General features: G+C 35.4%; 1 protein-coding gene across 7 annotated transcripts in view; it reads right to left on the reverse strand.

The window, feature by feature from the left end:
* Positions 1–24,035, reverse strand: part of TENM3 (teneurin transmembrane protein 3) — an 844,329-nt gene that overhangs the window by 435,392 nt on the left and 384,902 nt on the right. For all 7 annotated transcript variants that reach the window (XM_058420808.1, XM_058420807.1, XM_058420806.1 and 4 more), the window contains exon 4: positions 20,636–20,677. The gene's annotated coding sequence lies outside the window, so the exon portion shown is untranslated. The remainder of the gene's footprint in view (positions 1–20,635; positions 20,678–24,035) is intronic.

The following is a 24,035-nucleotide window of genomic DNA, read 5'->3' on the forward strand; positions in this document are numbered from 1 at the left end:
ACATAAGGGCAGATGTTTACTAAATGAAAAATAGGTTTATTTTAAAAAGCAATGTTCTTTAGAACAAAAAGAAAATATGTTTACATATCAGTAATGCAGTCCCTATGCTTAAAAAGCTTCCAGTTTGTTTACTATGGGTTTAGTGCTGCAGAATCCTGAGTCCCACAAGAAGGCCCATTAAAAGCAGCAGAAATATATAGATGTGTCAGGTAAATCTGCACAGATAAACATCTTAGATTGAATACTTATTTTTATAAATCAGAGGAATCTTTGCATATGCAGTGCTCTGCATTCCTGTCACTACAGCTAGGTAATTGAATTTACTAGCCAAACCCCTAGAATGTTCTTACAGAAATTCCCCAAAGCAGAAGGGGTAGTTCATCATTTAATTCCCAGTGTAAATCCATATAAATTATGTGTTTCAGTGTTAGATGTATTTTCAGGGGAAAAAAAATAGCCAAAACCTCCTCAGACCCAAAACATTTTCCCTTGAATATCTATTAATTAGGAAAAGAAAAAAAATCAGGGATCTCATGTGTCTGAATAGCTCTACATCAACAGAGAATAAACTTTTAATCCTAGTAACTGCATATAGGCAAGTGGGAGGAGAAGAACACTCTAGGGATGAGAAAAGTGCTGGAGGAAAAAAAAATAACAGAAAAGAAACTATATTAATTTAAAAAATAAAGAAAAAGCCATTTGATAAGATGCTCTGAATGGTGATTTTGGAAATGACATGTTATCTGAAGGAAACCCACCAAGAGCAATCTGGCAGTGCCTGCAAAATGGGTTCTATTAACAGAGAACTGCAACATAATGTATAAAAAAAGAGATCATTACATCCAACTCATTGCAGTGCTCAGTATTATAGAAGTAGTTCTGGATTGTCCTTTACTCAAAGAAAAAAATTAATATCTGAGAAAAATTAAGACAAGATTGAGTGCTAATTTTTGGCTAGTAGAAAGGTGCCTAAAGGGCAGTTTGAAAATTAATAAATAAAATTCACAGTTTGGTGTAACTTGATTTTAATAAATAACGGTGGAATAGTTTTCCTTTGTTAGAGTATAGCCAATAAAAAAAAAAAGTTTGCTTTGTTCTCATAATGCTAAAATTTTCCATTTACCTATTAACATTTTGGGGCCTTTTCTTAGTTTGTAAGGTAATTTTCTTATTTTTCATCTGTTATCTGAACACACATACATGTATATTCAAATTTTTACTTGTTTCACTATTGCCTATTGACAACAAATATTTAACTCACATCGAGTATGTGCAATATTTAATATTTGTATATTAGATGGGCTAAAGTGTTGATAAAATCTAGAAAGTTTGGTAAAGTCGTAACAACTTCATGCATCTTATTGCAAAATATATAAACAAGGAAAAACTAAATATGAAAAAAAGGAACAGCTTTTAATTCCACGTACAACATTACCACATATGTGTAGAAAATAAGCACTTCATATGAATTGCATTTCAGTGCTTTGCAAACTAAAGTAATATATGATTTTCATTATTTTACTAAAATTAAAGAACGAGCTTACAGAAGTATCTTTAAAATTTTATATTGTTTAAGCTTGTTTGGGCATGGCAAATCATTTCAGCATGATGAATGCCTATGCAGCAATCAGAGATACTTATAGATCTTGCAACACTTAAATTCAGAGCTAAGATAAACAAATACTCTCATTTTTATGTAAGCCATTATTAGAATTTACTTCTAAGAAATCTGACATGCAATGTCCTATTGCTTTAATATAAGCTATATATTCAAAAATATGTTTTTCTCTGTGTTACATGGTATTCACAGCAGCAAAAGCAATTGCATGACATCATGAAAGCACAAAGAGGTCCAGCACATATGCCACTGCGGGCAAAGGAAACAATTTTTGACCTGCATTCAGACAATCTAAAGAAAAAGTACCAAGATAAAGAACCTTGGAAAATCAAACTAAAAAATATCAACAAATGCCTTTTGTGAAATGCTTTTAAAAGCAATTTCTATTTTTACTTGAGAGCCATGTAAGGAATTTTGAGTTTTAGACGCTGTTCCTTTGTTGCATTAGCCATTAGCCCAGTTTTACATCAGTGCAAGCGCATTGATTTCACTGGGATTTTCACCGGCGCTGAACTTAGCGCAGAGATGGCTCAGGACTGAAAGATACGCAGCATCCATCACCCAGGGCAGGCAGCTCACCACCAGAGTGAAGGCAATTTGATTACCTATTACAAATGCTGGAATTTCAGACAGCACTTCAGAGCTGTAACATATTATTCTTTCCTTCTCATTTGTTAAAAACAACTCTTTGCATTCATCTTGAAAGAAAAAAAAAAAAAAGGCACTCCAAAGTGATCATTCACTGGAATAATTCTTCATGCTTTTAGATTACACTACAGATTTGAATGTTGCTCTGGGTTTGGTCATCATCTCAGACTGTAACAGACTTTCTGAGCTGGTCTCCAAGAGGCTTTTCCTTTTCATTCACTTCTGACTGAAAAAAATGATGGGATTTTATCTGCTTAATGAGGGAAAATATATATAAATGTCTCAGTTTTAAGTGAAGATCATTCTGCATTTACTAGATGTAAACTTATCCTTATTTTCATAGGTTTCCATGAAGCTGCTTTAGAAATAAATGTATAATAGCCTACTTCTCACTGAGAAGATTATCTCAAGGTGAAATAAAATGTGGAACTTCCTATGGGATATATCCAATTTGAATGTTTTTGGAATGCCATCTTGGTATTTTATTAGTCACACTCTTATTTTTTCCCCTAGAGGTGAAAACTTTCTCTTTCTTGTGCCATCCTTGTAGCTGTCCTTGCACACTTGTGTGTTAGGTGACAGAGGTGACTCCTCTGTAGTGCCTGAGTTTTACAAGGAAAAGGTATTCAGACGGTGGTTCTGTTCTCTGTGGTTAGCCAAAGGATGAGCTGTATCCTGCATGATTTTCTTCATTTCAGGGAAGCAGAGCCAGAAAACACATAAAGCCAAAAACTCTACAAATCGAAAAAAAACCCTGCTGTTCATTACCCACTTTTTTTTTGTCTTGAAACAGTCCTCTGTGCTACCAGAATTGAGAATGATACTTCATGTACATGCTATTATCTGACTACTGAGTCAAATTTCTCATTGATGCTCAAAGATCTACCTATTGTTTTCAAGTACAAATTCCTAAGCCATAAGCTGAAAGGAAAAAAAAAAAAAAAGTTTCTTTGCCCATTTCTTTGAATCTGTGAGAGGAATTGCAGATAATTTGCCAGCTATACTACCAAAGTAATTTTCTTCCTTTATTTTGAAACCAAAGCAAAAGAATTGAAAGGTTTTTCTCCAGTAAATTAACATAAAACCTCAGAAAACACGATCTTTGATATTGTATCTAACTGTAAAATCTAGGCATTTAGAGGATCTTTGTTAAGCATTGTGATGGTACACAAACCAGCTAAAATGCAGTTTTGCAGTCAGTATATCTCAAATACATGCCAATAGACAAGTGCTGCATACTACTTTTAGCCTCTCTGGCATTTCCCCCAGAAAATTTCATAAAGGAGAAGAAATTGATACATTTTATCCATGTTTTCAAGTTTGGACAATATTGAACTTTAAGGTTAAAAAGATGAAGTATATAAAAAGCATCAATGCAAAATTCTTTTCATCATTAAGTATAACTATTCAAAATATTACAGATTAGTAAATAATTAATCCTTTGATCTTGTTCATTGGCTTTTTATCTGACTCATGCTAAAGCTGTCAACTGTTACACATCTAAGAAAATATCATCATATGCATTCACTAGAATAACAGGACAGACTGAAATGAGTAGTTTTAGATAATTTAATTAGGTTATAGGGTTTTTAATATAATTCAGTAAGTATGTGAACTTTTAACTTGTGTTAACTCAATTTCCTCATGCTTTCATTTACCATTTGTTGAGGACATTACAGTGATTAGCCAAAGCCCTTCCAGCTCTTAATGTTCTCAATAAATTCTGGTTTAAATTGACTGTCACTTTCTCGCTATAATAAAGTAGGTATTTGACATCTCAGAAGGACCCAACTTCTGCCTATTACATTTTCTTAAATTTTTTTTTCTAGTTCCACAAAATCAACAGAAGTATATTTATACTAAAGATGGTAATGAGTAGCAAAGCAGGTAGATGAGCTGGACAAGTAAATTCTCAGAGTCTCATAATTTTGATCCTTTTGGGAAGTTAAAATGATATGGCATGCCTTTTGTTTGACAAGCTATACAACACTATAATTGTATTTAATTGTTTTGTTACCAAGTTATTAGCAGCTCCTGAACACCCTCAGGAAAACCAAAATATCCAGCTTGTTAGCAATATACATTCACTGTGCTGCAATACAATTGCAACAGCAGTGTTCTTTTCCTGTTGGGTACAAAGATTAGTGTGGGCCAAGTGCCTCAAAACCCAGTCTGCTAAACTGGCACACAACAAATCCCCAAACTTACATATAAACATTTTCCAAAGGCTTTTGCGTGTGTGTATATATATATATATATATATATATATATATATATATATATATATATATATATTAATTATTATTTGTTCAAGTTATTGTTAAGATATATTCATTACTTACTTGGTCAAGTTAAGATCAGGAATGCCATACAGAACAGAAAAAGAGAAGATTCGTAGCCCTAAGCCTCCCACTTCCTTGTAACACTATGTATTCACATCACAGACATGTATCTCAAAAATATCTGTATTTTGCAATCATGCCCCACAGAGCACCCAAAATCTGTAGCAAGTAATAGTATGCTAGACCAGCATTTTTTTGAGAATAAATTCTGCCTTCATATGAAAACTCTGCATACTGGTGGGTTTTTTCCCCACAATGACTTTTTCCTTCTTCTGTTTTGGCTCCCTCTTTCTAGTCTTCTTTCCCCAGACTCCAGCACATCTTGATCTGATTTTCTGTCTCATTTCAACACTTGTGGTCTTCTAAATTAATCTCTGATTTATTTTCCAAGACAACTAATTTTGAAAAGTGACAGTCTTTTGTCTTTCCTCCCTGGTAACTAGATCTTGCTAATCCCAACTCAAATTCTTCTTAAGTCTCGTGTTCCGGGCTCTCCATGGATTCCGAAGGAGAACACAGCTCTCCTCTGCAACAAATCCTTCCTCAACAGATTGTCTTAGTTTCTTTTGCACTGTGCTATTTATCAAGATATTAATCAAGTATCACAAAAATAGGAGCCTCCAGTTAAGTGCCTGTATTCATACTTGGTTTCTAGGACCCTATTGTTCTAAAACACTGACCTCAATGGAAAAACTTGACTGTTAAGCACTTTTCAAATATCAGGGGTTTCAATCTGGATTTAGAGCCTAAACTCAGGTTGCCTTTTATTTTTTAACTTTTCAGAGCCATGCCCTAGTTTTTGCCTTGTGGTAATTTCTCTTGAATAAGTACTTTGACATCAGCAATTTCTCAATCACTCCTATACCATTATCCATTCCCCATTAAAAAATATAAATTCCTATTCTCTCACAAAAAATGTTTTTATATTCAATATAGTTCCAAGCCTATTTGTTTTTATGTGAGCCATTTTTCTTTCACAACAATACAAAAGGATCTGCCTTCTGACATCTATCTTCTCTCATTCTTAGCTTCATCAACAATAAAATTCGTAATATTCTGTATGAATAAAATACAACAAAAAGAAACGGTCTTATGTTTCGTCTTCCCCTCTCTTTTTAACTCTTACAGCTTTAAACCCAAACCAGTATTTATCCAAAGATTTCAATATTAAGCAGCTGAAATTTCACAGAGTCATTATTTAAACAAAAAGAACACAATTTTGTAATAAATCTATAAATTAAATTCACAACATGGAATGGAATTTACAGATATATTTTCGTAATAGTAGATTTTGAAAACATACAGGTCTTCTAACTGTCTGCCTGCTACTGTAGTACAGCAAAGGAGAGTCAGACTTTAAAAAGTCTTCAGAATGTTGTAATTATGTATTGAAGTATTTAGCACAAGGAGGAAGTAATAGAAAAAGGAGATTTACCTGCAAACACAAAAAAGAAATTGCATTAATATGTTCTGACTGCATAGCTGGTATTTTGCCTTTGCATTGGAATTTGGCAGGATTATCAGGCTCAGAGCATATATAAAAAATGGATCTTTTCAAATATATTAGGTCAAATTTTGGATGTGTTAAGATTTGATAGTGTCCTTTAAGCTTTTTTACTGAGCTTACTTATATAGTTATTTTTATTCAAATTCTCTATGTTTTGGCAGCAAGCAGAAATTTTAGTTGCTGGATATTTTTAAGGGAATTCTGAAAAATTACTCTAAAAATTGCTTTAAAACAGTGCATCACATTTAAAATAGTCAATTGCATTCATAAACTTAAGCTATTCTTCTTTCCCATTTTCCACCACAGTCCTGTCATTTCTATCTTAAGCAGAAATAAACTGGACTATCAATAAGTCTTATATTTTAATTCTCAGAACATGCACTGCAGTTGAAGAGGACTTACAGTGGGTTATTTGGCCATTAGTATGTAATTTGTTTACCCGGATGGTCCATTTTATCTTCAACTCTGAGTGTAATTTTCCATACCTGATCTACAGGATGAAAATTACCTTTCCTGTAAACCAAGAAAGCAATGAAGTATGTAACATCTGTAAAATGAGTATAGTTTCTGCAATTTTTCAATGGCCAGGGAGAAAAGGATACTAGGAAGGTATTTGGAGGCTTTCTGTTCCTAGTGACCCCGATGGCTGGAGTCTGTCTAAAGAGACCTTAATAATCATAGGGATTCAGAGTAATTTCTCAGGACACAGTTCTGATGCAAAGACACCAGAACTGATTAAGTGTAGAGGGCACCGGGCTCGCTTTACAATGGGAACTAGGCAGGAGACTTTTAGAAAGCAAACAAAAAACTCTGTAAAATGTGTAAGTGAAAATGAGCTTGGATGACATGAAATCTGTGCTCGCAATATTTATCAAAGAGAAAAGTGTTATTCCTGCACTACTGAAAAGTTAAGTTATTTAATCTTAAGAGGTATCAAGTTTTGCACCAATAATGACTCAGCAGCTTTCCTGGCTTTATGCAAATAGAAATATATAATCAGTAATTAGAAACAGCACAGAAAATGAGAATGCTCATGAGATGAAACATGTGCTTGAAATACTGCTGCATACAAATCTGACCCATATTTCACCACAAAAATATTGCTAATAAAGTCTACCTGGCAAGCATGCAGGTATTACTGTATCAAATAAAATGATAACAGCACTGAGCAGCACCATTCCTGAGCTTATGAACAATACTGTAAAAGAACTGCCCTTCCCTTTAAAGCTTCCAGGAGGGTTTGAATGGGAACATTTTTTGGTATGCATGACAGAATATAAAGCTTAAGTAGTTTGAAGCAAATCTTGATGATCTTTCTGTCAGAAAGAAATTACTTCTTAGAAGTAGAGTGAAATATGCTGTGTAACAAAATCTGTTTAACAATCACCTGTCTGTTAACAAGACAGGAAAGGGAGAACAAGCTCTTTCCTCTGGTTACGAGGAAACCAAGCTTCTTTCTAAAATTCAAGTAATTATGTCATATCTGCACAGTACCTATGACATGGGAGGGGAACTATGATCTACCATGTCAGTTTCAAGACAGCTGCATCTTGTCTTTTAAAAAAATGATGGACTTAATATTAAAGTCCTCTAACATATTTATATATGTATTTGGCTTCTGCTATGCTTCCTCTTACCCTCCTGACATTTCAAAAATTCTCTGCCAGATCTTACAAATACTCTCTACTAAAAATAACTGCTGACATTAGCAAGGGGCATGCACTAATCACATTCAGAACAGGATTTTTTATGTATGCTTATTAGTGCTTTATAATTTTTGTAAACTTCAGCTCTGGCAGTTAAAAAAAATAGATGTAAACACATTCCATAGCTGCATTAAGACAAACAAGCCATTATAATCAAATTATTTTGGCATGAATATATTATGTCGGAGTTTTGGGTTGGTTTTGTCTAACTGAAATAGTCGCTTGCCTATCCAGTTTTCAGCAAGTAAAGACAGCTTCAGGTTGCCTCTTTATCAATCTCTAAAGGAGAAAATCATGCATGTTACTGAGTAACACAAAACTGGCTTCTTCAGAAAGATGGCATCTCTCTGTCAAAGGGAAATAGAGGCTTATACATTAATTTCCTGCATTCATCATTTAAATATCACCCTAGGGCATCAGGAGCCCCTCACTTCTAGTTGTTACATGAATTCTGAACTATACTGCTACAGGAGCTCTGCCCCTGAGCCTTGTAGCTCTATCCAGTTGTCACACCCAAACTGGTTTCAGTTTGGCGTGGTTTGGATCTAGTTGCCTTATACAGTCATGGAAGAAAATGTTTTAATTTTTTAATGGCTTTTAAAGAGTATGGCTGCTAATCAGTCACTAGGAGCCTGAGGCCTGTGCCCACTACAAAAAAATTCCAGTTGGTTTGCTCCCATACTTTGGAATTTTCATGCATTCTCCTAGTGGATACTGGTCTTTCAGCAACGTGAGGTCTCTGATGCCTTTGTACTGACGAGCTTCTACTTTATTTACCTGACACCAGAGAAAGAGCATCCAAATCACTGGAAGCTGGCTGAAGATGCTATGCATCTGCTGTGAGATGTTATGGAAGGAGTCCTGTAACTTCCTGCATACCCCATCTAATATTTGGTACGTTAAGTTAATAAACTTCCAATCTGCTATTCAAATCCATCTGTTTTCATCTCAGTCTTCTCTATATCTTAATATTTCAGTCACAAATATTATAAACAAGAATGACAGATATCATACGCAAAAAACTTTAACACTGAAATGAAAAAATCATGAAGATGTTTCTATAAATGTTTGAACAAATCTGTATACCATTTTGAAAGAATAGCTTTTTTATTTTTTCCTGAAAAGACCTTCTAACTCTCCTCAAATCACTCTGAGGATATGACTCTGAAACCTGATGTCATGTAACTGCACTAATCCTCAGGTGAACAGGGCAGGCACAGGGTGCCATCCAATAGGAAAATTCCTCCTCAGGTAACGGAAGGCATCCACACACTGTTAGAGTTTGCTGGTGTATATCTGGTCAATAATATAATATATCTTTTAAAAAAGCCTGCTTAAGTAATATGGGATTTTCTTTCTTAGTCCAGAGGGAGAGGCAGCATAAAGGAACTTCAGGTTACTTAAGATGGCAATATTTAGCCCATAATGCTTTTTCTGCCATGGCTGTGGCATTTGATTCTATACTATTCTACTGAAACCATACGATCTTCAATACCTATCAGAAGAGCTAAAAATCAATTAAAAATAATAAAGGGTAGGTTTTTTCTTTTTTTAATCGGGAGACTATAGAATACATGAAAAAGGAATGTCTTTCATTACATTTTTCTGACAAATATTTTCTCATTTCCCCATTAAACAAAAAAGAAACCTTATTATTACCTTTGTCTAAAGTTAGAGTTCCTGAATTATAATATCTCATTTGCTGCAGAACACATATCAATTACTAATTCGGATTCTGAAAAGTGAATGAATGATCACATTCTTAAATGGATTTCCCAGGAGATTAATGCACCTTAGTTTCCTCTTCCCTAAAATTAGGATACAGACCATCCTTCCTAGCTGTGCTCCTTTAAGAGAAAAGATACGATTTGCTCAGTCAAGTAAATCAGATGTCTCAGGGCTGTCTGTTATCTGAAAGTGTTAAGAGCTACCATAAAAAAAGAAATCTGTCACAAAGAGTTAAACTGGAGGTGAAAAATTGTATGGAGTCTGGAACATATGAGACACCATTTCATTTTTACAACAGATTCTGTCTGTTCTCTCCCAGCTAAGTTACATATAAACATAGCTGAAATGCAAAACTCTTTCAGTTGAGTTCAAACTGGAAGATTCTTCTTGATGGAGCTTATCTCACAATCATTTGAAGTCCAAAGTGTCTATGCAAAATCATTAATCTCAGAATGTGTCTAAACACTATCCTGGAGACAGGCTACAATTTACAGTTCTCTGTGACAGGCAAATCACTGGTAGAGCCCTGTCATTTAACCCCAATGTTTTCTTTGGTAGGCATGGAAGGAAAGGTTTTCATACTGCCCTGTCATAGAAAGGCTACAGAATATGTCAACACTGTATAACTTTACATAAAAATTAAAGCAATATACAGGCTGTGCAGTTATGAAAAAAAAAAAAAAAAATCAGCAAGGTAGGACTTCAGATCAGTGTCATTGATAAAAACCCGCTATGTGAAGAGACCTCTGGAATTTTGGGAGAGGAATATGGAGGTGTTTTTGCAGCAGTTTTTTGCTCTACATATTTTAAGTGCAAGATGCTCTCTAGTTTTATATAACCCCACAGTGGAGTTTCAATCTCCAGTTACCTAATGGTGCATGTTTGCTAGCAGTAGAGAACACCAGCATAATGGGCAAGCTTTTCTGCTCAATAAACACAAATTTGTCAAAATTCTAAAAGTCCATCTGCCTTAAATTTGGATTATGCTTATTCAAAGAGAATAATCTCTTCAGATTTACAGTTTAGGTGCTTCTCTTTAAAATGTGTTTCACCCTCACAAATCAAATTCTATGTAACCTAGAACCCATCTTAAAGTTTATAGGTATTCCCAACATGTTTTCTATACAGTGTTTTCAACTGCCTTCACACATATCTATTTAGAAACTGCTTTGTAAGATACAAGCCAAAGCGATTATTCATTTTTCTTTTGCACCTGTTACGTTACATTTGCATTTGAAAAAATTGCTTCAAGATACACAAGTGAAAAATCATACTCCACACCTGCCATCATTGCAACCTTTTTTGTGCAGTGTGCCAAGTAATTACGTTCCCATTACGTATAATCCTTTGTTCACCACTGTGTTCTTGGAATATACCTGGCAGATATCTGCTGGGTGATAGAAAAAACGAATGCCAGAGAGACACACATGGAAGTCCCAAAAGTAACCTGGTGCTTCCTAACTTGACGTGCTCTTATCTGCCTGCAGAGAAACTTGCATCAACTTTGAGGGACGTATATGAAAGTTATGGAATTGCATTTTCCTTGAAGGCTGGAACTGGCAAAAATTTACCAACAAAGGAGACCTGGAGAAAAACAGGCATTCCTGTGTGCTTAGGAAACTGGGCAGTGTGGCCTCAAGAGTGGCTAAAGTTAGAGCCAGCCCAAGGAGACACACTGAATGTGTCCTAAAAGCCATGCACTTCTCACACAAGTAGAAACTGGTGTAAGGATCAAGAAACAAATCCAGGTATTGAAGGGAGGAAGAAAAGAGACTTTTAGTTCTATTCATCAGTGTCTGTGAATTTCAAATATGTTCTGATTAATCTTCTTTATTACTCAGACATTCATAATCACAAACCTGGTCATCAACTCATCAGCAGCTGAATTTGGTCTATCAACACTGAAAAATTCTACTGGACCATAAGATTTTACTCACTTCTGGCAAGATACTAGTCAAAATAATATAATTTTAAGACTTCTTTAGATTTTAAAAAAAGAAATGTTGCCCACATGCTCGCAAATAACAGTATTTTTTGACTCAATCTATAGCAACTCCATATTTCTCTTCTCTGCCAGGGAGACACATATGTTAATGAAGTTCCTATTTGGAAACTCTTCTAAATTAAACTCTGCTCCAGTTATGAGAGTAAAAACAGACAAAGGCCTTCATCCAAACTGCATGAAAGCAACAATGCCACCAGTGAAGGGATGTGTTTAGATTCAGTATCCAGGTTTAGTAAGCAGAGCAAATGATTAAAAAGATGAATAGATGAGGAGTAACAAATATTTTGCTGTAGCAGTGATGAGTGCATAAAAACCCCTCTGACCAATAATTCACTAGCATCTGCTCATTCAAAGTTAGTTTTCCTTGATTAATGATAATAGTACTTCTTCCATATTTTTGTGGTTTGTTAAGCTATCAATACTAACTTAGATTATCACAAAGATAGTTAACTACTAATTTTTTAAAAATAAGCAACATTGTGCAGCAGGTTTACCCTTAACTAGAAAATAGTTTACTCTTAACCAAGAAAAATATTGTAATTTTTATATGCGTAAACAGTCAATTTTCAAACAAACAATAGCAACTGCCTGGCATTGTGCCTTGCTCAGTGAGCTTTGTACAACATACCTGAGTCATGTAAAACTAAGTCGTCACATCCCATCAAAAATCAGTGTTTTCTTCAAAGACTGAGAGCTGAAGATTGCATGTAGAGGAACTGACAGCATTTGTAAATGAAATGGCTTACAAAAGGCACCTATTAGCATTTATGCACACCAGTGTAATCCAGACACCTCAACTTTGATTATCATCATTGCAACATATTGCAGTTTTGAGTGCTCCCTATGCAAAAGCACTAAGTGCCGCTGAACTCTGACAGAATGTTCACTAATCTGGACAAAAACCCATTCGGACCAGGACCTTTAAATAATTTTAATTGTCATTTTGTAGACTGTAACTCCTGAGTTCTATCATTCCATTTTTCACAGCTTCAGGTTGTCTGTGTGCATGAAATTCCCCACCTTAACCTTAAATTATTCTGTCCTTCTGGTGTTCAGTGACAGTCTCTGAGGCTTGAGCTTTATTCTCCTTCAGGGTTCATTCTTCTTCTAAATACTCATCATTCATTGCATTCTATAAAGAGAGTTCCCAGCAGTAGTTTTTAAAATAAAAGATAAAATGTTCAGTATCTGAACATTTAAGGCTCTAGTGTCAGTACCTGGAATGCCTCCTGTTGACAATGATGGTTATCACTGGGGGCAACTGAGATCTGTTCATTCTGAACTGTCTTCAGAAATCAGCCTTATCTGATTGTTCTTTCAGATCAAAAGAAATAGGAAGACAAAGTAAGCTGTGCATATTCTTTCACTCTGCACTTTGTTGTTAAAAAAGGAGGAATCCCACTAGGACCCATAAACCACTTTTAGATATCACTAATCTTTGCTATGGATTTCTATTTTTCCATTTATTGCCAGCTGACTTACTGGATTTTGATATTTAATGACATAGCACACCGTTAGGAATTATTGTGAAAAACATATAACAAAATCTAGATAGACAAAAGAGCATTTATTGCTTGAAGGGAAGTAACATGTAATTCTCAGCATTTACAGCTGAGATTAGACCATTTTTTCCACATGACAGATATGCATTCAGTAACAGAAATACTTGTGCAGTCTCCAAAATCACACCTGGAGCTTCCATACTCAGGGATGGTTACCCTATTTTTAGATATTTGTAGAAGGTAGCTTGTATTGCCTCTCACAGCAGGTTCAGCCTCAGTCACTAAATTCATAAATACTTGTATAAATTGCATAGCAAGCAGACCAGGGGAATACAATCCTTCACCTTATTTTTTTTTTTTCCTTTTAAAAACAGCATAGGTAACGTTGTTGACAACTGGGATGTGAAACACTACACATTGAAGTTCCACTTACAAAACCCAGATTGTAATTGTGTAGTCACATTGAGCTTCACATGCGCTGGAGTTGCAATTTTTGGGCACTTTCCCAAAACACAGTAGGAACCCGTTGAAAATTCCTACTTTCATATAAAATTCCTACTTTCATACCCATGTGACTGGTTCATAACAAATTAATAAATTAGCATAGATTGCATGTTGTTTTCTAAAGTCTGACACAGCTATTAACAAGTGTATTACAATTTTAACATGAAGTTTTGTACATCTGGATTTTGGTACTTAATTTATGTACTGCTGAAAAAATCTTGGGCAGTCTCGATATGACCAACCAGTTCCCTAATTTCTAGTGGTTTCACCTGGTTCATTGAGTTGTGTCATTCAAATGATCTCTCCTTACTTGTTTTTCTCTATTAAAGGGAAAATCAGATCAATCACCACCTTACTGACAGCTTCTGTTCACCTTTCTGCTTGCTTTACTATAATGTTAAAATGTATTTTGTGAACAACATAATTCGTGTAGTAGCCTCAAGCACACTGAGCTAGTGCAAAGCCTCTTCTCGACATCTGAACTGATATCTGAATCTGAGACCAGTCTGCCATCAACTCAGAAGTGTAGCATGCATGAAAATGTCCTTCCCTATCACTGTTAAATGGAGAATATGGGTCAAACCTCTTCAGAGTTGATCTAGAGGTCAAATTTCCCTTTCAGAAAACTCTATCCCTTCTTGCAGAGATTGTTAAACTACATCAAAAAATAAAAAAATTAAATGTTGTTTCTTATTTTACACAAAACATACAGAAATCATAATTTATTAAGACAGAAACAGAATGCTGGGGGGGAAAAAAAGTCCTTTGTTTTTTCAAGAAAAATACTCACTTTGTTCTTTCAACAAAAATTGAATTCTACTGGCTTCTGGTTCAGCGTGAAGTACCAACTTAAGGTTTTCTTGAATTCTATGCTTCCTGACTTAGCTCCCTTGGACTATTCAAGTTAGATAGTTTCAATAGACTAAATATAAAAAATCACAGTACAGAATCTATCACAAATTAGCCTTAAAAAGTTGTTCAAAGAGCCATAACAAACCACGAGAAAGATTTTAGTCTCTTGAAGGAAAATAACAAAATGCTTTTCAAAACAATAGTTCATCGGCTTGAAAAGAATTGTTCTTTTTTATGTAGTAAACTACTCAAAACACCCACACCCTAATTAGTTCAACTGCATTCATAATATGTTACAAACCCCAAGTTCTATTTAATTGTAAGCATTTTTCCTGAAAAAAAAATGTGTAACTTTCTACATAGAAAGTAAAACATTACTATTCTATCATCCAGTTAGTGTAAATTTTTTACAGAGAGGCAATGGCAGTATTTTCTAGATTTTTAGCATCTGGGATATTTACTCACTGATCCTGGACTGAATAACACCTCTATTAACATCAACAAGCCTAGAACTAAAATCAAGTTTTGCCAATCAGTAAAAGGTCCTAAAAGAGAGTCCTGAAAATCCTGGATTGTGCTGTTGTATCACTTCCCTAGGCACAGTGCTTTTCCCCAGCGCTCTGTACTCTGAAAGGAAACCCACGGCTTCGCCTGTCATCTCTGCTAATGCACCAAAGGAGAATCCTATCAATAAAGACAGGAATGGTTCCTCAGGACTAAGGCAAGTTTTCATGTTTTAATGAGGGAGGGAGGGAGAGAGAGAGAGGGAGAGGGAGAGAGAGAGAGAGAGAGAGAGAGAGAGAGAGATGTCATTTAGGTTGAAATATCATCAAGTCTTTAAAATCATCAAGTCTAGCTGTGCTAACCCAGTATTGCCAGGCCCACCACTAAACCATGTCCTTAAGCACCACACCTGCAGTGGATATAGTTCCCAGAATACTTTGTAGTGAGTCACTTAATTAGTGAGACTTGACTGTATGCACTGGGGAATCCCCCTGTCTTGGTGAAACACCACCGTCTCTGCAGCCACTGTCTCTTGCTGGTGGCTATGCCAGCACATTGTGCTGGGGCTCCAGAGTAATGGCTAATAGCCACTTTCTGCTTCAGTCACAAGATGTTCAGGATCTTGATTTTATGGCAAAACAGCAATGTGTATTAGCAGTTGGCTTCCACCTGAGCTTTACAAGGGAGGCATCTCTTTACTTTATTCTGCTATTAAACAGGTTAAGTTAGACATGCTCTGGAACTGCTTAATAACCTGACAAAATTAAGTTAATCACTGATCAAATATCTCTGGCCACTTCTGATTAAAAATATGATGTTGATTGTGATGATAACAGATTAAATTTAATAGCTTTACTATCATCATTATTTAATATTTGGCTTGAGTGATTGAATTAATAAATTAATACATCTCAAGGAGAGGTTTTCAACAGGGGCTGTGCACAGGAGGTACATTAAATTCCCCATGACTTAAGAACGTTAGAAAAATTTCTCTTGACATGGTGGAATCTCAGCAGGAGAGAATTCTGGCTCCAATACATATTTCCAGAAATATTTACACAAAGCACTGGGCTAAATCATGACCCTTCCTCCTACTGCTCAGAATTTGAGCATACAGAAGTTTTTCCACTTTCACGGAAATACTTTTATAAAGACTAGCACGATCAGTAATTGCATCCTGGATTTTGAATGGGAAGAATGAGAAGTAGTCTGTTCAGAAAGGCAATTATGTCCAGGAACTCAGGCCTGTGAGACTCCCAGGCTGAACTTGATTTGTATCTCAGGCCTTCAGAGGGGGACCTCAGCTTTGATGGCAGAGAAGATTCCAAACACTTCTTCAACCACTTCCTAACCATGGCTAAGGTATTTTTCTTGTTTGACAAATCATTTCTCACATTTGCAACTAATATGCCAAGCAGTTCAGTTTTGTGCAAAGAGGATAGAAATGTGTAAAAATATAAAAACATCCATCCAATGACATGGTGACTGACTGATTGCTGTAAGAAGATGACAGTTCAAAAGACTGAGTATGACACCTGTTTATTTTTTTGAGGACAACCTGAAAAAAAATTAGTTCCCTTGGCATGCCTCTTTACAGCTCATAAATATAGGAAGCCTGACAAAATCTTGATAGAAATACTCAGGAATCATACATGCAATTAAACAGTAATCACAGAGATGGTTAACTGTAGAATAAAAGCAAAACAAAGAACAAAACAAAAGAATAAAGTATGTGTAGTACCACCAGGGAGATGGGCCCACTACCAGCTGGGAATTTACCTCTGATTCTCTTATCAACAATGCAAGGATCTGGGATGGTGCAATATTAAGTGCACAGACAAAGTTACAACAGGAGAGAGTAAGTCACAGTAATCCTTACCTACTAAAGGAAAAATTCCGTGGATGTCCAAAAAATTTATACAACACAGTGGAAACCATAAGCTCTTTGTATTGGGGTGAGAACATTGCAATCTTAACAGACACTCAACACTCACATACATTGTCATGACAGGAAAATAAAGACATAAAGGTTGTGTCAATAATAACTTCTGCCATAAAACTTTATCATCAGAACATCTACTAAATACAGTAATCTCTACTAAAAACACAACCTTTAACACAGCACAAACCATCATTTGACTGTCCTGAACACAATTAATACAAAAGGCTAGTATTTAAGCTGAAGAGAAGTTGAAAATAGATGGCCACAAAAAAAGTAATGATAAAAACTGTGAGCAAAGGCTTTCGTTGAAATAAATGTTCTGTACAGAGTTATTGATTTTAGCTTACTATTTACCTTAGTAAATGCTCATAAGATAATGGTCTGGAAGGACAGGGATTTAAACATATTAGAAAATTACTGGACTTTTTTTTTTATCCCTATAGTTGAGGTTTCTACTGAGGACTTACACTACTGGGAACTGATGACAAGTGCAGAAACACAGACTTGCTGGGAATAATGCTACAGGGCTTACTTGGCCAATGAAAATGACCTAGAAGCCATTGTGGGGAGTACCAAAAGAACCCCAAGAACAACCAGGTGCATCGTCACAGGACAGCTGCTGCACCAGCAGCCAGAGTACTGAAGGGCTGGTCGCATTTTTCAGGATACACAATGTTTCAATAGTGCACCAGTGTTGGAAATCACTTGAAGCCATTACCTATTCGTGCCTTCAGGTGTACCGATGTAGAAGAAGAAAGGAGTTCAATTGTATTCAAACAAACAAAAAAAAAGATAATTAACTAAATCACAGTATAACTGTACATATCTGATGCTGGCTTTGTGTAACAGAAGAACAATCCATCTTCCACCTAAGATTTGTGAGATCTTATACATGAGCATTCAGACAGAAGGGTACACCAGTCAGATGGAAGATACAGTGGTCTGGTACTCACTAGGGGTACTTACTTACTCATGACCAATATTTTAAATTATCTTTTGGGAATAAAAACTGAGTTTATTTAGTGTTAAGACGCATGCTTGTATTGCTATCCTCATGCAGTTGAGATTGTTCCCCTTACTGAGTAGCATACAGTAAGTTACAGGAGAATTAGACAAAGCTGCAGTAAGGGAAATTTAGACTTGTCAAATCAAACTGGATTCCTTTAACCTGTAATGGCCAAATGGACAACAGGAGAGAACATCTTACGTTGGTCCATTTTACAAAAACATGCTAGTTTTGGCTTTCAGGTCTTATCCAGGGGTTCATTTGTGTTTCTACGTAAAAACAACTCCAAACAGCAGCTGGTACAGATATTGTGAAAACAATCTTTTAGTTTCTCTCCCACGGAACATTACAAAACACAAATTAGTGTTGGCTATTTTAGTTTAAGTACTTATTCCAGGGTTAAGGAGAAGCACTTTCAAGTGTCTGAAATAAATTAGAAGATATGACGCTGCTCCCAAATTTCACATATTTTACTAGAGTACCGTTCATACATCCCTTCCAAAGTGGAAAATAGACTAAATTAAATGCTAAAAAAGCAAACAATTAAAGCCATGTATTTCAGTAGGGTAGATACTGTGATCAAATATCTGCGGCTACAAATAGCCAGCCAATAAATATTCTTGAGTATTCAGCTGAACCAGAATTATATATACAACCTAGAACAAATGGTGCATACCTGCAGGTCTCCACATGTAATTTTTCTTTCTAAAATGAGCATAATCTAATCTAATAATACTTAGTCACAAACCACATTTGATTTAAACCAAAACAAATTGAAGAACATATATGTAAGTATATTTAAAACTATTTGTATAAATGGTATTCTGGACATTTTTAATGCTTATTTCTCTTCTGGCCATAATAAGCACAAAGTAAGATTAACTTTTCTGATTTTGATAGGAAAATCATATTTAGAACCCACAAAGCTTTGTTAGTAAAACCTGGTTTACCTACCAATCCATGTCCTAAGCTATATTCTGACAATAAAACAGTAGGGATGACTAATACTGCATAAAGGAAGTACATGGAAACAGGAAAATTTTCCATCCCTTCCAGACCAGTATTTTAATATTAATTAGTTAATACCAAAAAAAAAAGAAAAAAAAGAAAAAGAAAAAAAGAAAAAAGAAAAAGAAAAAAAGAAAAAAGAAAAAGAGAGAAAAAGAAAAAAAGAAGAAAAAAAAGAAGAAAAAAAAAAGAAGAGGAAGAAAGAAGAAGAAGAAAAAAAAGAAGAAAATAGAAGAAGAAAAAAGAAAAAGAAAAAAAGAAAAAAAGAAGAGGGAGCTGGTCAGTTGTATAATATGTAACATTAGAACTGCAAATATCTTTTCCTGGTAATATCTCTTATCTCACTGTTTCACGAGTGAGATACCATACGCCTCTTTACTTATGTCATCCTTCTGTTCTGTCAGAGACAAGAAAAAACTGTATTACTCAGCAATTACAGAACACACCTAAATTAAATATGACAACATAACTAGGAAATGAGAAAGGGATAAAAGCTGGTAGAAGAAAGCCTGATAATGAAGCCTCTAGCTCTGATGACTAAGTGATACACTATCTAAAGCCTTTTACAGGATATTGAGATTTTTATTTTACACAGAACAAGAGCAAGTGAGAAGGGGAGGGGGTCAGAAGAATAATCTGTGGTCTGTAAATCATCAGCACAAAAAATAAATTATGGTCAAGTAACTGAACTTTTCTGATGTGTAAATTGAATCATTCCCACACGCTGATGTTTCATAATTAAAAGATCCTTTTCACTGTGGGAAATTTTACTGAATTTTGTATTAAAAGAAGAAACAAACCATCAATCAGGAGGAGGTAGGGGAACTCAAAGAGCTCAACCTATTAAACTTGAAGAGTGTAGTTGAATTCTGAACGACTTGCTCTAGGAAACTGTAGCTCTTTTAAGGCAGCTACTGTAAAAACATTAATGAGCAGAACACGTTTCTGATCGCTGTTCTAAAATCTTTTGTAGTCATACAGAAGAACACACACTCCATTTGGTGGCACAAGATACAGAATATGGTTGTAAATGAACCCTTTTTGTGATGTTCACAAGCTATAGATTACTTGACTTTGGTTACCATTGAGAAAAATCACTGAGCGAAAAACCAAAGGAAGAAAACCCAAACTCCATGTACTTGCTCAATACAGTGGTAGGTATGTACTGATCAGACAGATTAAGGTCTGCTCACAGCCAGATTGCTGCCAAATTCAAACATTTTTGAGTGGACACAATTTCTGAGTTCTGGGACCCAATCTGCTTCCAGCTGAGTAGAAATCGTGGCTTCAAATTACATTTTGAAATTATTAATTTAAATTATCACAATATAGCACACATAGTTTCTTGTGGAAAAATGAGAATGCTCACAAGAGATTTAATATGTCATTTTGAGAATTTTATAATTTATTCAATTATGCTCTATCCTTGATGAGTGATAATGGGGCAGATATTTTATCCTCCTGGATATTCCTACTTAGACAAGCCATTTATATCTGTTAAAGTTTGTGCTCTGTGAATTTCTCCCTACTTACAGTTTTGGTGTACACTGTTATTGCAGCAACAGTAAATTAGCTACAGCAGCATAGACTGTTGATAATGGACAAGTCAGTAGAAAACTGTACATACTGAGTAATGACTGGCCTATTGCAATTGTGCAGTTTGCACTATTCTGTCAGTTCGACAATGGTGTGCCATTTTAAAAACACCAATGCAATTCATAGGCCCCCACCAGAGCTTGAGGCTGTAGGTTGTTTCATCTTACCTTCAGCTTTCCATGTGAGTGGATCTCTAATGAGCCAGGAATCTGCAATGAGAACAGATGATGAAAATTTTGGTCAAACATCTATTTTGTAATTCTTTAATGAACATTACAGAATATCTCAGTAGATTCAAAAATCAAGGCAAGATATGATAGACGATAATATTTTTCATTATTACTTTCTTCTTTGCATTGTAATATATGATGTGGTCATACACTGTGTCTTTCCTAAAGCCAAAATGAGATGCAGATTATCCGCAATAAAATATTTATTATAGCTACTGCTGGACTGACATGTTACTACACTTGTAAAATACAATTTTATTTCTCTGAAATATATGGAAGTGTTGATTGCAGGTTGAATAACAAATGTAAAAATGGCATTTTGGAGATCCACGTTCATTGGAGCTCATTTACTTTCACATATGATTCCTTCAGGTCATATATGAAAATGTTCTTTCCTTTCTGCCACTGTGGAAAACAGGTCATGTATTCTGAGAATTTAAGAGAAAGGTCTACCTAACTTCAGCACAGCTGACACGAATTTTCAATTGCAACTTCGTTGGTGTATGAAACAGTAAATGTATTATAAATCCCACCACTACAGCTTTGCAAAGCCAACATATTTAACAGTAATAAACATAAAATATATGGAAAAGATAATGATTATTTTTAAAGAAAAACAAACATAATGGCACTTAGAATATATACAAAGAGCTATTTTCATACAGTATTTTTCATAAGCATTGCAAGCTTACAGTGTTCTGGAGTAAGCTATAAAATGATTTTCAATTTTAATAATCAGGAAGCTGGGAGTATTTCACATATAAACATGGACCTTTAGTAAATCAAATAGATACATGGAATAGAGCTCTTGCCACTAACAAAAGTATTCAAAAATCTTGTTTCATTATTATCATTCTTACATTCTGAAAAAGTTCACATTGTGCCATCTGCCAAAAAGGGAAGGATAAAAAGGTACAGTATATATTGAAATGAACAGCCACAATTTTTTTGTTTCTAGAACTCCTCTTCCAACAAGAATCCAAACAGACTACACAATTTTTCTCTGAGCCTTTAATGAAGCTGTGATTATGCAAGTGATAAGAATGATTCTTGGAATGTGGAAAACAAACAAACAAAAAAAGAAAACAAAACAAAAAAACACCTCCAAAACAAAACAAAAAACCCCCACACCACCAAAACTGCACACTTCCTATGTTTGTATAAATACTTTTTCCCCATGACAAAATGTTTTCATTTCGTTGTGCTGTCAGCATTTTAAAAATGTGGTATGAAGGTGCATTTCACCCATAATTTTTTTTATTTCAAGCAAAACAGGTCAAGTGCAAAAGCTGAGCATTATATGGTTTGTTTTTTTTTTTTATTTTTAAAGATATGTATTCAACTGACTGACCCCGGAATTAGAAGGAGGGGTATCAATATGATCCAAATAATGGTAGTGTACTTGTTTTGTCTGGAAGAGTTTTCTGGAAATAATTTTCTTCATAGTAGCTAGTAGTGAGTCAGCTGGCAGTGCACAAGCACTTGGAAGATGACAGCTGACCAAAGGGATATTCCACACCATATGAGTCTGTGCTCAGCCAAAAAAGCTGGGAAAGGAGAAGGAGGGAAAGGATGATCAGAGCTATGGCATTCTCTTCCCAGACAACTGTTTTGCATGATGAAGCTGAGATTTCTTGACTTCTTGCAAATGTCTAAACATTTATCTGCTAATGAGAAGTTATGAATGGATCCCTTACTTTGCTTGTGCTCATGCTCACAGATCCTGCTTTGCCTATTAAACTGTCTCTATCTCATGAGACAACTCACTTTTACCTTTCTGATTCTCCTTCCTGTCTCCACCTGGGGACAGTGCGTGGCTGCATGGAACTTGGCTGCCTACCTGGGTTAATCCACAACAAGCAAGAAAGCAATTCTAAATATTGAGTATTGTCTCCAAACTTCTGACAGGCAGAGTTTAAGAGGACAAGTAACCTATTTTTAACTTCTGGGAGACAGGGTAAATACTACATCAGATCATAGGACTGATTTGCTCTACAGCCTGAAAAGTGGGTGGATATTGGATGTGTGCATCCAAGTTCTATCTGAACCATGAAAAACATTTCCTATGGTATCTGTAGATGCAAAACTGGATAATAAAAGTCAGTGAAAACTCTCCCAAGTGTTAGTGAGGCACAACATGTCTCCCTAGTTTTAAATCCTGGATTGCAAATATATATTTTTTTCAAATATATGTGCAGACATCCATACAAATGAATACACAGCTTGCCTGTACAGACAATATAAATGTGAAAGAAGATAAATACTAAAGATATAATTGTAGCAATGTAAGGGCAAGGTACTGAAAATCTAAAGGCCCAAAATGTTCTAATACATGGTGAACAGTTACCACATCTCTGAGTCACACCATGTGAGAAACTTTGTGTTTGGTATAAACACAACCACAAAACAGACTTGTACCTAACTTCTCAACTGAGTGTCTAAGCATTCTTATCTGTCTCATCAGAGTATCTGCACCACAGACCTTAGCAAAGCCTTTCCTTGAACCCCAGACAGAAAAGAGCTTGAAGGCAAACCTGAAATACTCATCCTTGTGTTTTCTATTTATGTTATCACCTGCAGGAATAAGTTCTAAGCTATGGCTTTACAAATGCCAATGAAAGTATTTGATTTAAGAAAACACAGAAAACTTTCTATCTCTGCTGTCTTGAATATTTCTTTTTTCCTAGATTTAGATGATCTTGTGCTGAAAATTCTTCCCTTCATGATTCCATTTCTTAGGTGCTTAACTGTCCTGATTCACTTGATGAGCATTTCTGAATATATTCTTAGCACTGCATACTTGAAAGTCAAGCTTGGTGACACTCACTGCCAACATATTTAACTCCCTTTGATGCTCTGATCTCCATTTACTGGAGCGTGATCAAAGAGTGCTTCCCTCAGAAACAAGGGAAGGAAAACCGAAAATAGCAGCCAAAATGCAACAAATAGCAACACAGGCTCATCCCTGATCAACTCTTCCTAAGGTTCTCAGATGTGGAATTCATCAGTTTCACCTGATTCAGTCCAACTAAGCAGTGTGCTGGTTTTGAAAGGAAACATGCTCTTTGGCAGTTAATCTATAGTAGCACAGCTCATGTACAAGCTCTCACAACAGACCTGGGAAAAGTCTTCCAGCATTGTGGAGGGCACCGGTGTGTAAGAAAATGAAGCTGTTTTTATCAAAACTTGTAAATGGCCAACCTTCCACAGGAAAATTAAAATTGCATCCAATTGTTCCTAACTAGGTTCTGGAAGAAGACAACACAAATATATGGTGACTCTGGCAATATGGCTGCCTCCTCTCAGATGCCTTTCCAGAAGGCAGCAGTCTCAAAAT

The sequence above is a fragment of the Hirundo rustica genome, chromosome 5, assembly GCF_015227805.2.
Source record: "Hirundo rustica isolate bHirRus1 chromosome 5, bHirRus1.pri.v3, whole genome shotgun sequence".
Classification (NCBI taxonomy): Eukaryota; Metazoa; Chordata; class Aves; order Passeriformes; family Hirundinidae; genus Hirundo; species Hirundo rustica.